Genomic DNA, 15,397 nt, shown 5'->3' on the forward strand with positions numbered 1-15,397 from the left:
GAACACCTTTTAGAAATGGTACCCATGTGGAATTGTAAAACGCTCTAATTTAAAATTAGATGCAAAAGGATTGGGGCAAATTTTGGGGTATGATAATGATGAGTATTTCTATTTATTGGTACAATGTTGCTAAGTTGTTGTGTTGTTGATGAATTATTGTTGTTGTTGTATGACATCCATATTGCGTCGCATACATCGCATTATCAAGTTGGGGGCTTATGCTTTGTAAGTTGGCATGGATTGACAAAATATCACGTTGAAGGCTTATGCCTTTTTGATGCCTCTATTAATTGGCAGTTTCTAAGTTGGGAGTTCTGCTCCAATGGTACCACATGCATGTGCATTGTTAAGAGTCGCATTTTAAGTGGTTATATGATGTTGATGATTTTGTTGTGATGATGAATAAGTTGTATATTTGTTGTGAGGATTTTGTTGTGATATTAAGTTGGTTATTTTGTGTAATATTATATCGATGACTTGTCGTATTAATATTTGTTGTTATAAGTTGTGAAGTGGTAATTTGGTATGATCCAATTCTAATATATTATTTATCATACGCTTATTTATCCTTCTGTTTGAATGTTGTCATATGTTGGTAACGTGCAGGTAAATAAGAATGAAGAATAGTTAGCTTCGATAGTTCGAGTCGGTGATGTCACTCTGATACGTAACACTCGGAGGGATGAACGATAGTTGTTTAGTCGTTGCCTCTGTTTTATGTTGCTGAATTTTAAGTTGAATTTTAAGAAGTACCATGATGTTTTCAAATTGTTTTAGTTGAATAAGATGATATGTTATTTAAAATTGAATATTATGATTCCGCTGCGTAATTAATAAAAAGTTGTTTGGTTTCAAAGACTAAAGTATGTTGTTATCGGTTCATCCGAATGTGATGTGTTATGTATTTGTTTTACATGCGATTATTTGTTGTTGTTGTAAGTTGAAAATGTGGCATCCCATATGTAATTGAATTTTGTAACTCTGATTTTTATTATAATTATCGAGTAGAAATGGAGTGTTACACTGGGGTCAACTGTTCTGGATCTCCCAAAGGCCCAAATGACCAAGGCCTATTTCGCCTCAAATGCATTCCACTTGACCCTAGGTATAAAATTAGTTCACATGCTAAGAGCAAGTTACATTCTCTGAACTTCATTTTTCACTAAATTCATCTTAAATTTTGAACTGACTTGATTGTTAAAGTATTAACCATGCGGTCTACTCTGCAACGTTGTGAACAAGATCAAAATCAACGTTCAAGATCATTAATTTCCTTCTTTTCATGTAAAATTTTCAAGCTTTTCATTATTCGATATGCCATAATTTTCTAATTTAATTATTCTTTATTTAAAAAAAAAATAAAAAAGGATTTCAGTTGAAAAACTAGCATAATTTGTATGAACAGATAAGTTAACAACATGTAGAGGGGCGATGGAGGTGAATAATAGTTACAACGAGGATGTTGTTTGAAGGATTCACCTTTATTTTTCTTTAAAAAATTAAAAAGTGAGACACGTGTCAAATTATGGTACACATAATAAATCTTTCGGTGGAAAAGTGACTAAAGTCACTCTAACGTTCTCGCATGAACGTTAGAAAATCCGTCTCCGATATAATGAAAGCTTTTAAATGTGTGATGAGATATAAGTCAATATTTTGATTTTTTTTAAAATAAATTAATGATTACTTTCATATGAATATTAATTAAAACACTTTAATACTATAGAAACTCTTACATTTATAAAACACTATAATATTGTGAAAGTATTTACATTTAAAAAAAATACTCTACTACGCCTTTCCAATAATGTGTAGGATTAAATTTTTAATCCTACACATTATTGAAAAGGCGTAGCAGAGTTAGAAATTTTTAACAACTTTTAAATTTTTGGAAAATTAACTGATATTAATAAATGTCCGAGTTCCATTATGTAGGATTAAATTCTTAGAAAAAAAATTGTAAATATACATGTTTAAAAAAATACAAAAAAACTTATTTTTCAGAAAATTTACCAAATGCACGTCCATTTCGGTTCCAATACTAGACACTTTGGTAATTTTCTGGTTTTTTTTTTTGTATTTTTTTTAAACATGTATATTTATTTTTTTTTCTTCAAATTCCTATATAGTTAATTAGTAACATAGTAATTAAAATTGTGAAACTCGATAGATACTTTAGTCAATTAATACTTTAAGAAAGGATACTTTAGATCCATTCTATATGATTAAATTAAAGTCAATTAATACTTTGTGGAAAGATTTAATTGCTCAAATTAATAAGTTATTGAAATATAAAATATAATTCGTGATATAAGATAATCATCAATTACATTAATAGGGATGACAACGGGTCGGATCGGGTGCGAGTTTCACACTATCCAAATCGGCACCCGAACCCAAACCAAAATGTTGTTTGAGTGGCAAACTAACACCCACGCCCACACCCGTTGGGTTCGGATTTTTTCACCCAAACCCGAACCCGCAACAAAATACATAAAATAATTTTTTTTCAATTTCCCACAATAATATATATATATATATATATATATATATATATATATATATATATATATATATATATATATATATATATATATATGGGGACGACTCAAGTGAAAACACTTGGTTATTATGAGAAATGGGAACAACTAATCCTGACCATTAAATTTTAATTCAGTAAAATTAATGGATTAGATTGCAATCTTATTCTATAGTCCTCTTTAATAGTCATCACAAAAATCAATTCACAAGAAACAAAATATTTGATATTTTTAAAAAATAATAATTATCAATTAGAAATAATTTAAATATATAATATTTGTATTTTAATTAATAAAATGTGAAAATTTATTATCGTTGTATTCAAAAATTAAAATCATCATATATTAAAATATTCATATATTATTTTGGTATAAAAAAAATCAATATGATTATTTGTTAATCAAAAGCGTTTATATCTAGAGTTTTTGTATCTACAAAAAAACGTATAATTATTTATTAATTATAAACGCTAATATATAAAATCTCATTTGTTGCCTATTGAAAAAATTATAATAACTAAATACTACAAATATATTTATAAATATGATTTTTCTGGTAGTTTAAATTAATATATAATTATATTAATCGATAAGCTTTAAATAAATCTAATATATTTATATAATAATATAAGTAAATTATTTTAGATTGAAATATAATTATTTTAACAATAATGCATATTTTATTAATTTTTTAAATGAAAAATGTCAGCTATAAAATATATATTACTATTTTAATTTGATAAATACTTTGACTTTAAAAGGTGTCATTTTTTATTTAAATTTAATATATAAACATGTATTATCATTGTATTAAAAATTAAAATAATTATATATTAATCGATAGACTATTCACGGCTGACATATATAAATTATTTTTAATTGATTACTATTATTTTCAAAACTAATTAATATTATATTTCTTAAGTAACAAATAGTAATAAGGTAGATGGTGGTGAATTAAAATATCTGATACTTTTGAAAGTAATAATAATCTGTTAAAGATAATTCATTTCAATCTAAAAAAATTTACTTCTAGTATAAGATAAATATATTAGATTTATTTAAAACATAAGGATTAATATAACTATATATTAATTAAAACTACTAGTAAAATCATATTAATAGACATATTTATATTTAGTCATTATAATATATAATAGTCAACAAATATTGTTATATATTAACGTTTATAATTAATATATAATTATATAATTTTTTTGGATCCAGAAACTATAGATATAAATACTTTTGAATAAAATATAATTATATTAATTTTTTTATACAAAAATATCATATGAAATGTCTTAATTTTATTAATTATTTTTATTTATATATATCATATTAATAATTTTAATTACTAGATAATAATTTTAATTTTTTAATATAGCGATAATAAATATTTAATTTTTATTAATTAACTTATAAATATCATATATAAATATTTTTAAATGATTATTATTATTTTTAAAAAGTATCAAATATTTTGTTTCTTAAAATATAAGGTGAATTGATTTTGGTGATGATTATTAAAGAGGACTATAGAATGAGATTGCAATCTAATCCATTAATTTTACTGAATCAAAATTTAATGGCCAGGATTAATTGTTCTCATTTCTCACCATAACCAAGTGTTCTCACTTGAGTCGCCTCATATATATATATATATATATATATATATATATATATATATATATATATATATATATATATATATATATATATATATATATATATATATATATATAAGCGGGTGTGATTTCGGGTGTGGGTTTCACACTACCCAAATCCGCACCCGAAATATCGGGTGGCATCCGAACCCGAACCCAAACCCAGTCAATTCGGGTTTTCACCCGTTGACTCGGGTTCGGGTGCGGGTGGCCTCCGCAGGTGCGGGTTTGCTTGCCATCCCTATACATTAAGCTTTTCGTAGAGTATTAATTGACTAAATCACTCAAACAAAAACAAAAGAAGTTGAAAATAATCAAAGGCTCTAGGAAAAAAATAAGAGATAAAAATGATTTTATTCAACTACATAAAATGACATATTGATTTAATAAACACTAATAAGAAACCTCTGCTACCGTACTAGTCATGTCTGGGTTCATATTACATATCTATCAAACTATCATTTGTAAAATTGAATTTATTTTTCAATTGGTTAATATTCATATAGTTACAAATATAGACTAATAATACGTATTTATTTTTTAAGTATTGACCCATACTTATAATAAACCGTACAACTGACTCTCTAACTTCAATTATATTAAACAGTAGCAAAAGAAAGATTTAAAAGATGGTCATTAAAATTAACCGTCTACAGCTGGTATCTAATAGATACGTTCACATCTACACGTAATCCAGATGAGTTAACAATCCCCAGTTGAATCCAAATGAATTAATTAGAAAAATTTATTAAACCTGAGATATTAGCCCATTTTTCCAAACCTAAAATGTACGACAACTCCCGTCAAATGCTTAAAAGTTCCTACATATATTATTATAATATAAAAAATATAATTTTATAAGGTTAAAAAAAATGTAATTTTCATTAAGAAATTAAACATAGTAAATGAATTAATTAAAAAAATTTATTAAACCTGAGATATTAGCCCATTTTCCCAAACCTAAAATGTACGACAGCTCCGGTCAAATGCTTAAAAGTTTCTACATATATTATTATAATATAAAAAAATATAATTTTATAATTAAAAAAAAAAAGTAATGTTCATTAAGAAATTAAACATAGTAAATGAATTAATTAAAAAATTTTGTTAAACCTGAGATATTAGCCCATTTTCCCAAACCTAAAATGTACGACAGCTCCCGTCAAATGCTTAAAAGTTTCTTCATATATTATTATAATATAAAAAATATAATTTTATAAGTTTAAAAAAAATGTAATTTTTATTATGAAATTAAACATAATTAGAGAATAAAATTTATTCAACCTTATCAACATGATAACTCATCATCATTAGTCATCATTGTTCTGTGTTCTCATCACATTTGAAGTTCATCAATAGTTGGAATGTTTCGGGCTATAACTAAGTAACTGTCATATATAAAATCCAAATATGGTTGAAGGGATTTATACTTTTCTTTTATTCCACAATTTTTCTTTTTTAATATGGAAGGTACCAAAGGTTTTATCAATAAAAAATTGTCCAAACTCCAAAATATGGTGCACTCTCTACTTTTCCTACTCAATGTTTTAGTTTTCAAGAAACATTAACTTCATTAGGTTTGGGTCCTCTTATTGCATCCTCTGGACCATATTATCCGGATTTAGTTAGAATGTTCTATTGCAATATGCGTTCGGATAATAATAAGTTTGTTACAAATGTAAGAGGGAAAAACATAGTTTTGCATCCTAAGAAACTTGGTAGAATTTTGGATATCCCTTATGTTGGTAGCTCTCTATATGATCCGGATATTGAAGAGTGGCAAGGATATCATAAGAGAGAATTTTATTTTGGCTTGAGTAGGATAACGGAAGAAGAATATAATGCTAAAAGGGTTGAAACTTCAAAAGATTTTTGGAGTGCTGGAAATTTTGCTATTAATGATAGATTGCTTCATTATGCTTTGGTCTATATCTTGCTACCTCGAAATGGAAATCATTGCAACATTACCGATGTGGAAATGCAAGTATTATATGCAATCAAGAATGGTATCTCTCTCAATTGGTCTAGCCTCATTTTATACCACATGTTGTGTCACACTCAAAGGATTAAGTCTCTTCCATATGCTTGGTTCATAACTCGTATTTTGGAACATTTTGGGGTTTCTTTTGATGATGTTGGTTATCATCTTATGGATACTAGAAGTCATAAGTTCTCTATTAAAAGTGTGGATAAGCGGATGGGTGTTCTTTATGATCCGGAAACACAAACGATTTCATATCTTAATAAAAATAATGAAGGAAATCAAGCTAATGTTCAAGAAGATATTGGTCATGAAGAAGCCCAAGACAATATTGGTGATGAAGAAGTTCCTCCTCATGCTCAAGATGGTCCAAGTAATCAAGAGGTGATAAATTTTATGACTCAACAATTTGCAACACTCAACACCTCAATAAACAACCAATGGAACTCTATCAATGAGTCCACCACAACCCGGATCAATGATTTTCGCTATAATGTGAATCAACAATTCTCTTACCTTTACTCTCATCTCCACATTCCACCATATGATCCAAATAACCCGGCTGTCCCTACTCCAATAACTCCACCTATTCAAACTCAATTTCCCTACCATGGACCAAACCTCTTCAACAACACCAATACCAACAATGAGATGGACCAATCTTGATATGTTGTTCTTGTTTGTTAATTGTCACAAGCATGTTCTTGTTCTTTTAGTATTATGTCACTCTATGATTCTTATAATGTTTATTTATGTTTCATGTTAAACTTCTTAAACTTTATGTGGTTTGTAAGGTACTTGTTACCATAACTTTATCATCTTGCTTGTTCTACTTGTTTGAATGCATGTGTTTGTTATGATGAATGATGTTCTACTTGTCACTATTATTATCTTTCACCCATCTTTCCCTTCTTTTTGATAATGACAAAGGGGGAGAAAGGTGTTATACTTGTTTGTATGTTTATAAATTTCCTAAGGTACAAATGATACAAATTTCTCCAAGTAGCACAAGTACACACTAAGGGGGAGCTATATATCTTAGGGGGAGAAATTATTTCCGGAAATTTCAAAACATCAAGAGGATTATTTGTCATCATCAAAAAGGGGGAGAATGTGAAGTCAAGATTAAATAAAGAACTTTGTTTTTGATGAAGACAAATCTCTAAATAGCAAGAAGGCAAAGATGAGTTGTTAAAGTTAAAATATCAATGATCAAGGCTTTGGAATCAAGCTTGCACTTCAAGAAGGTATAATGACTATAATTACATTCTCTAAAGTCTTAGATGCTCAAGAAATCAACCAACCATTGCATAGACCATCCATTATAATAGCAAGCATTTGCAAAATCTTTTATGCAAGTTTTACACTGGGTAAATCGATTTACCATAACATGAAATCGATTTGCCACTGTCTTAAAACATTTCCAGAAGCAAAAATTCACTTTTTGCACTATGGAAATCGATTTACCTAAAGAGGAAATCGATTTCCCACTGTTTGTTTTTGAAATTTTGTTAACGTTACATGCATGAAATCGATTTCATGCTAAGGGAAATCGATTTCCCCTGTACGTTTTTTGAAAAACAGCAGCATTTCATAGCACCTTTTCACACACCTTTTCATGGAAACATTTCCTTTAATCTTGGCAATTGTTCATGATTAATCTACAAAAACTTATGATATTTCAAGAGGTGTTATGAACATCTATATATACTCAAAATTTCAAATTCATTCTTCACCTCTTCCAATCAAAAAACTCTTAGAAATTTTCAGAAATTCACATTGTTATTCTTCAATCTTTTTCAAGATATTTTCTACATACTTTCATATCATCCAAACTAGAAAATATTTTGAGCAATCTATTACTTTAAAGAATTGTGAATTATTATCATTGGAAGGGAAGATCAATCAAGTGATTGATACATTGTTCTACTATTCAAACTCTTATACAAAATCAAATACTTGTTGTATTCTTGTTATCCAGGATTGTTGGAAACAAGTTAGACACTTTGAGAGGATTGTTCTCATAAGTGGTCTTAGTGAAAAATTCAAGAGGATTGTTCTTGGTCCAAGAGGATTGTTCTTGGTGTTTGGTTAGGCTTGTACAAGATACCAACTATATTGAAATCTCTTACTGCGTAAGGGGACTGGAGTACTCTCGGTTTGTGAGGGGAACCAGGATATATCCTTGTGTCATTTATTTTTCTGCACTTTACATCTTTTAGTAACATTACCATAAACCAGAAAAATAATCACTTTACACCATAAAACCGAAAAAGTTATAAAGTACCTAATTCACCCCCCCTCTTAAGCATATCTGATACTTACATTTGGTATCAGAGCAAGTTATAGGTAACTTGTTCCTAAAGATCCAGAATGGCTTCCGCAAATCAAAATCCGGTTTTCAGAGATGGTGGTTCTAACAACAAGCCTCCATTGTTTTGTGGTGAATACTTTGACTTTTGGAAAATCCGAATGAAGGCTCATCTAGAAGCACAAGGAGAAGAAGTATGGGAGGCTGTCCTACAAGGTCCTCATGTTCCTGTAACTGTCGTTAACGGTGTTGGATCGGATAAACCTAAAGCGTCATGGGATGATAACGATAGAAAGAGGGTTCTTGCTGACAAAAAGGCGGTCAATCTCCTTCAAGGTGCTCTTAGTATGGATGAATTTTTCCGAGAATCGGCATGTACAACATCAAAGGAAATATGGGATACTCTTGTAGAAACTCATGAAGGTACCACTGAAGTTAAAAGATCAAGATTGAATACTTTAAGCCAAGAGTACGAACTGTTTAGAATGAAGCCCGGAGAAACTATTCTCGATTTGCAAAAACGATTCGTACATTTGACAAATCACTTGAAGGCACTTGGTAAGACTCTTACTACCGAAGAACTTAATCTTAAAGTACTCAGATCTTTGACAAGGGAGTGGCAACCAAAAGTGACGGCGATATCCGAAAAGAAAAATTTATCAAAATTTACTTCCGCAACACTATTTGGAAAACTTCAAGAATATGAGACGGAACTTGGAAGATTGGAAAAGCATGAGAACTTAGAGAAGAAATCCAAAGGCATTGCATTAAAGGTAGATTCAAAAGAAAGCAAAATGAAAGATGCATCGGATGAAGATGAAAATTTCTTGCTTCTTGTAAAAAGGTTAGGCAAATTTTTTGGTAATAAAAATAATATTGATAATACTAACTATGTCAAAAGAAAGAAATTCTCAAAGCATAAGGATAAAGAAGCATCCACTTCATCACAAGAAGTTACATGCTATGAATGTGGGAAACAAGGACACATAAAGCCGGAATGTCCAAAGCTTTCGAAGAAGAATGGATTCAAAGGCAAAAAGGAGTTCAAAAATAAAAGGGCCTACATAGCATGGGAAGATAATGAAGTAAGTTCCTCATCGGACTCCGATAGTGACGAAAGTGCAAACCTAGCACTAATGGCATCACACCACTCCGACGATGAAGAAGGCGAGGTTAGTTATGATGATTCTCTTTTTGATAATGGTGCACAAGGTGCAATAGATGAATTATTAAAAGAATGCAAAATTCTCTATAAAACTATCTCATCTCAAAAGAAAATCATACTATCTTTAGAAGAGAAAGTTAAGATAAGTGAAGTAGAACATAAAGATGACAAAGAAAAAATGATTAGTGTTCAAGAAGATAATGTTGCATGCAAGAACTGTGAATCACTTTCCTTCCAAATTGTCCAATTAAAACGTGTTTTAGAAAGATATGAAAAAGGGCAAATTGGATTGGAAAATGTTCTTAGCACACAAAGATACTCCAATGATAAGAGCGGACTTGGTTTCTCTAAATTTGATAAACCAACATCCAACAAGACTATCTTTGTCAAGGCTAGTAACCAACCAATTCAAGAGAAAGTGATCAAGCCTAAAGTAATGCAACATTATCCTAAAAGGAAGAACTTTGTTAAGAAGAAATCTTATCCTCATAGATATAGAAGTAACTTTGAACCTATTTGTTTTTATTGTGGTATTATTGGTCACACACCCAATGCTTGTTATGTAAGGAACTTTAGTGTTCCAAGTGGACATTATGTATGGGTGAAGAAAGGAACTAACTATCATGGACCCAAAGCCATTTGGGTACCTAACAAAACTTAATTTGTTTTGTAGGCATGCTTGAAGACCACTTCAAACCTATGGTATCTAGATAGTGGTTGTTCAAAGCATATGACGGGTGACTTAAACCAATTTTCAGATCTAAGGTTAAAGGCCAAGGGTTTTGTCACTTATGGAGACAACAATAAGGGAAGAATTCTTGGCAAAGGCAAAGTTGGTGCACCACCTTTCACATCCATTGAAGATGTTCTTTATGTTGAAGGACTAAAGCATAATCTTCTAAGCATTAGCCAACTTTGTGACAAAGGCTTCAAGATCAAATTCACCAAAGAGGAATGCTTGATCATCGATGAAGTCACCAATGAGGTAAAACTCAAAGGTACAAGAATTAATAACATTTTTATGATTTCTTTAAATGATTTATCTTTGAAAGTAAAATGTCTTTTGGTAAACAATAATGAATCATGGTTATGGCATAAAAGAGCAGCCCATATTCATATGGATCATTTAAATAAATTAACCAAACATGATCTTGTTATTGGCCTACCTAAGATAAAGTTTGTCAAAGATAAATTATGTGATGCATGTCAAAAGAGAAAGCAAACCAAATCATCTTTCAAACCAAAGAATGTGGTGACTACAACAAGACCACTTCAATTATTGCATATGGATTTATTTGGTCCATCAAGGACAAGAAGCTAAGGTAATGTATACGCCTTAGTTATTGTTGATGATTATTCTAGATATTCTTGGACTTTGTTTCTTGTGCAGAAAAGTGATGCTTTTAAAGCCTTTAAGAAGTATGCAAAACAAATCCAAAATGAAAAATCATTAAAGATTGTATCCATAAGAAGTGATCATGGTGGAGAGTTTCAAAATGCATCATTTGAAGAATTTTGTGAAGAACATGGTATCTCTCATAATTTTTCAGCACCAAGAACTCCACAACAAAATGGAGTAGTTGAAAGGAAAAATAGGTTTCTAGTTGAACTTGCAAGAACAATGCTTAGTGATGCAAATCTTCCTAAATACTTTTGGGCGGATGCGGTTAGTACGGCATGTTATGTTGGAAATCGAGTAATCATTAGACCTATCTTAAAGAAGACTCCATATGAACTCTTCAAAGGAAGAAAGCCAAACATTGCTCACTTTCACATTTTTGGATGCAAGTGTTTTGTTCTCAACAATGACAAAGACAATCTTGGTAAGTTTGATGAGAAATCCGACGAAGGTATATTTCTTGGTTATTCTCTTTCTAGTAAAGCATATAGAATTTATAATAAAAGAACTTTAACTATTTAAGAATCCATGCATGTATCTTTTGATGAGACTAACACCTCCAAAGAGGAAATAGTTGTTTGTGATGATGATGATCCTTTAGATTTACCCTCGGAAGAACTTTCAAATGATACAATTGTGAAGGCACCGGAAGTTCAACAAGAAAGTGTTCAACAAGAGGATGTACAACAAGAATCAAACACCAATGATCTACCAAAAGAATGGAGAACTCATAGAGATCATCCTATTGATAAAGTTATTGGTGATATTAGCCAAGGAGTTGCAACAAGATTAAATCTCAAAGATGCTTGCTTACACATGGCTTTTGTTTCTCAAATTGAACCTTCCAAAGTTGATGAAGCCTTAGGAGATGATCAATGGATAAATGCGATGCAAGAAGAATTAAATCAATTCGAGAGAAATCAAGTTTGGGAACTTGTCCCTAGACCAAGTAATAAATACATCATAGGTACCCGATGGGTGTTTAAGAACAAACTTGATGAGAATGGTATAATTGTTCGAAACAAAGCAAGATTGGTGGCCCAAGGTTACAATCAAGAAGAAGGCATCGACTTTGAAGAAACATTTGCTCCGGTTGCAAGGTTAGAAGCTATTCGTCTTTTACTTGCTTATGCATGTTCATTAAATTTTCAGCTTTATCAAATGGACGTCAAGAGCGCATTCTTGAATGGCTACATCAATGAAGAAGTCTATGTCAAACAACCCCCGGGATTTGAAGACTTCAAGAATCCTACACATGTCTTTAAGTTGAGAAAGGCTCTTTATGGCTTAAAGCAAGCACCAAGAGCATGGTATGATAGACTTAGCAATTTTTTGTGTGAAAAGGGTTTTGAAAAGGGTAAGGTTGATAAAACTTTGTTCATTAAGAAAATCAAGAGTAACACTTTATCGGTTCAAGTCTATGTCGATGATATCATTTTTGGATCGACTAACAAAGAAATGTGTGAGGAATTCTCATTGATGATACAAGGAGAATTCGAGATGTCTATGATGGGAAAGATGAACTACTTTCTTGGACTACAAATTAAGCAACTCAAGGACGGAATCTTTATCAATCAATCCAAATATTGTAAAGAATTATTGAAGAAGTTTGATATGGATAATTGTAAAGCAATGAATACTCCAATGGGCTCCGGTACATATGTTGATCAAGATGAATCCGGTACTCCAATTGATATTACTAAGTATCGAGGTATGATTGGTTCTTTATTGTATTTGACGGCAAGCCGTCCTGACATAATGTTTAGTGTTTGTCTTTGTGCTCTCTTTCAAGCAAATCCAAAGGAATCACATCTTATGGCGGTTAAAAGGATCATGAAGTATCTCAAAGGAACGACCAATGTTGGCTTATGGTATCCTAAAGGTAGTGTTTGCAATTTAATTGGTTATTCTGACGCGGATTATGCAGGATGTAAAACTGATCGTAAAAGCACAAGTGGTACTTGTCACATTCTTGGAAATGCATTAGTATCATGGGCTTGTAAAAAGCAAGCATGTGTTGCTCTTAGTACGGCCGAAGCGGAATACATAGCAGCCGGTAGTTGTTGTGCACAAATTCTTTGGCTTAAGCAACAACTTCGTGACTACGGACTTGATCTCGGATGCATTCCTCTTCGATGCGACAACACAAGTGCAATTAATATCACAAAAAATCCGGTCATGCACTCAAGAACCAAACACATAGACATTCGACATCATTTTCTCCGAGACCATGTTCTTCAAGGAGATGTCGAAGTAACATTTGTAGATACTCATAACCAACTTGCGGATATCTTCACCAAACCGCTTGCAAAAGAACCATTTTACAAAATTCGAAGAGAACTCGGAATTTTGGATGAAAAAGACACATAGATTTCTCACTTCATGTTTCTTCGTCAAAAATTTTAAAGGTGCACATGTTTTCTTGTCTCATCTAATCTTATTACAAATTATTTCACAATGTCTCTACTTCTACACCATTCTTTTAAGTGTTTTAGATGTTTAAAATGCATAAACATATGTGAAATTTTTTTTTTTGAGTAAATCGATTTCATGTAGTGGTAAATCGATTTACTACTGTAACTGTAGCTTAGTGTTTTGTGTTTTTCATTTTTGGCTTTGGGAAATCGATTTGACCCATGAGGAAATCGATTTGATGCTATAAGTATGCCTCTGTTTTTTTTGACTTGGGGAAATCGATTTGACCCCTGAGGAAATCGATTTGATGCTGTAAGTATGCCTCTGTTTGCGCTTTTTGGCTTGGGGAAATCGATTTCACCCCCTGGTAAATCGATTTCATACTGTATATGTTCAGATTTTTTTTGTTTGTTTCTTAAATGTTGGTCCAATAACATTGTCACACCTCCTCTCTCTCCCTCATAAAAGCAAAAAATTTGTCTCTCATTCTCCATAACCCTAGCAGCCGAAATTGGTGAGTGGGTGCTCTCCAAAACCCAAAATTTCTTCTTCTCCAAAACACTCTCAAACTCCATTAAAACTTATTCTCATCTTCAACAAACTTTCATCAATGTCTTCAAGAGTAAAGAGGAAAGCTTCAGCCACTGAGAAAGGGAAGAACAAAGCTTCATCTTCTTCCATAGCTACTCCAAACATCTTCCATGACCATCCCTCAAAGGAATTAGAAAGGTACCAAAGGTTTTATCAATCAAAAATTGTCCAAACTCCAAAATATGGTGCACTCTCTACTTTTCCTACTCAATGTTTTAGTTTTCAAGAAACATTAACTTCATTAGGTTTGGGTCCTCTTATTGCATCCTTTGGACCATATTATCCGGATTTAGTTAGAATGTTCTATTGCAATATGCGTTCGGATAATAATAAGTTTGTTACAAATGTAAGAGGGAAAAACATAGTTTTGCATCCTAAGAAACTTGGTAGAATTTTGGATATCCCTTATGTTGGTAGCTCTCTATATGATCCGGATATTGAAGAGTGGCAAGGATATCATAAGAGAGAATTTTATTTTGGCTTGAGTAGGATAACGGAAGAAGAATATAATGCTAAAAGGGTTGAAACTTCAAAAGATTTTTGGAGTGCTGGAAATTTTGCTATTAATGATAGATTGCTTCATTATGCTTTGGTCTATATCTTGCTACCTCGAAATGGAAATCATTGCAACATTACCGATGTGGAAATGCAAGTATTATATGCAATCAAGAATGGTATCTCTCTCAATTGGTCTAGCCTCATTTTATACCACATGTTGTGTCACACTCAAAGGATTAAGTCTCTTCCATATGCTTGGTTCATAACTCGTATTTTGGAACATTTTGGGGTTTCTTTTGATGATGTTGGTTATCATCTTATGGATACTAGAAGTCATAAGTTCTCTATTAAAAGTGTGGATAAGCGGATGGGTGTTCTTTATGATCCGGAAACACAAACGATTTCATATCTTAATGAAAATAATGAAGGAAATCAAGCTAATGTTCAAGAAGATATTGGTCATGAAGAAGCCCAAGACAATATTGGTGATGAAGAAGTTCCTCCTCATGCTCAAGATGGTCCAAGTAATCAAGAGGTGATAAATTTTATGACTAAACAATTTGCAACACTCAACACCTCAATCAACAACCAATGGAACTCTATCAATGAGTCCACCACAACCCGGATCAATGATTTTCGCTATAATGTGAATCAACAATTCTCTTACCTTTACTCTCATCTCCACATTCCACCATATGATCCAAATAACCCGGCTGTCCCTACTCCAATAACTCCACCTATTCAAACTCAATTTCCCTACCAAGGACCAAACCTCTTCAACAACACCAATACCAACAATGAGATGGACCAATCTTGATATGTTGTTCTTG

The sequence above is a fragment of the Vicia villosa genome, unplaced genomic scaffold (assembly GCF_029867415.1).
Source record: "Vicia villosa cultivar HV-30 ecotype Madison, WI unplaced genomic scaffold, Vvil1.0 ctg.000107F_1_1, whole genome shotgun sequence".
In the NCBI taxonomy this organism is placed as follows: domain Eukaryota; kingdom Viridiplantae; phylum Streptophyta; class Magnoliopsida; order Fabales; family Fabaceae; genus Vicia; species Vicia villosa.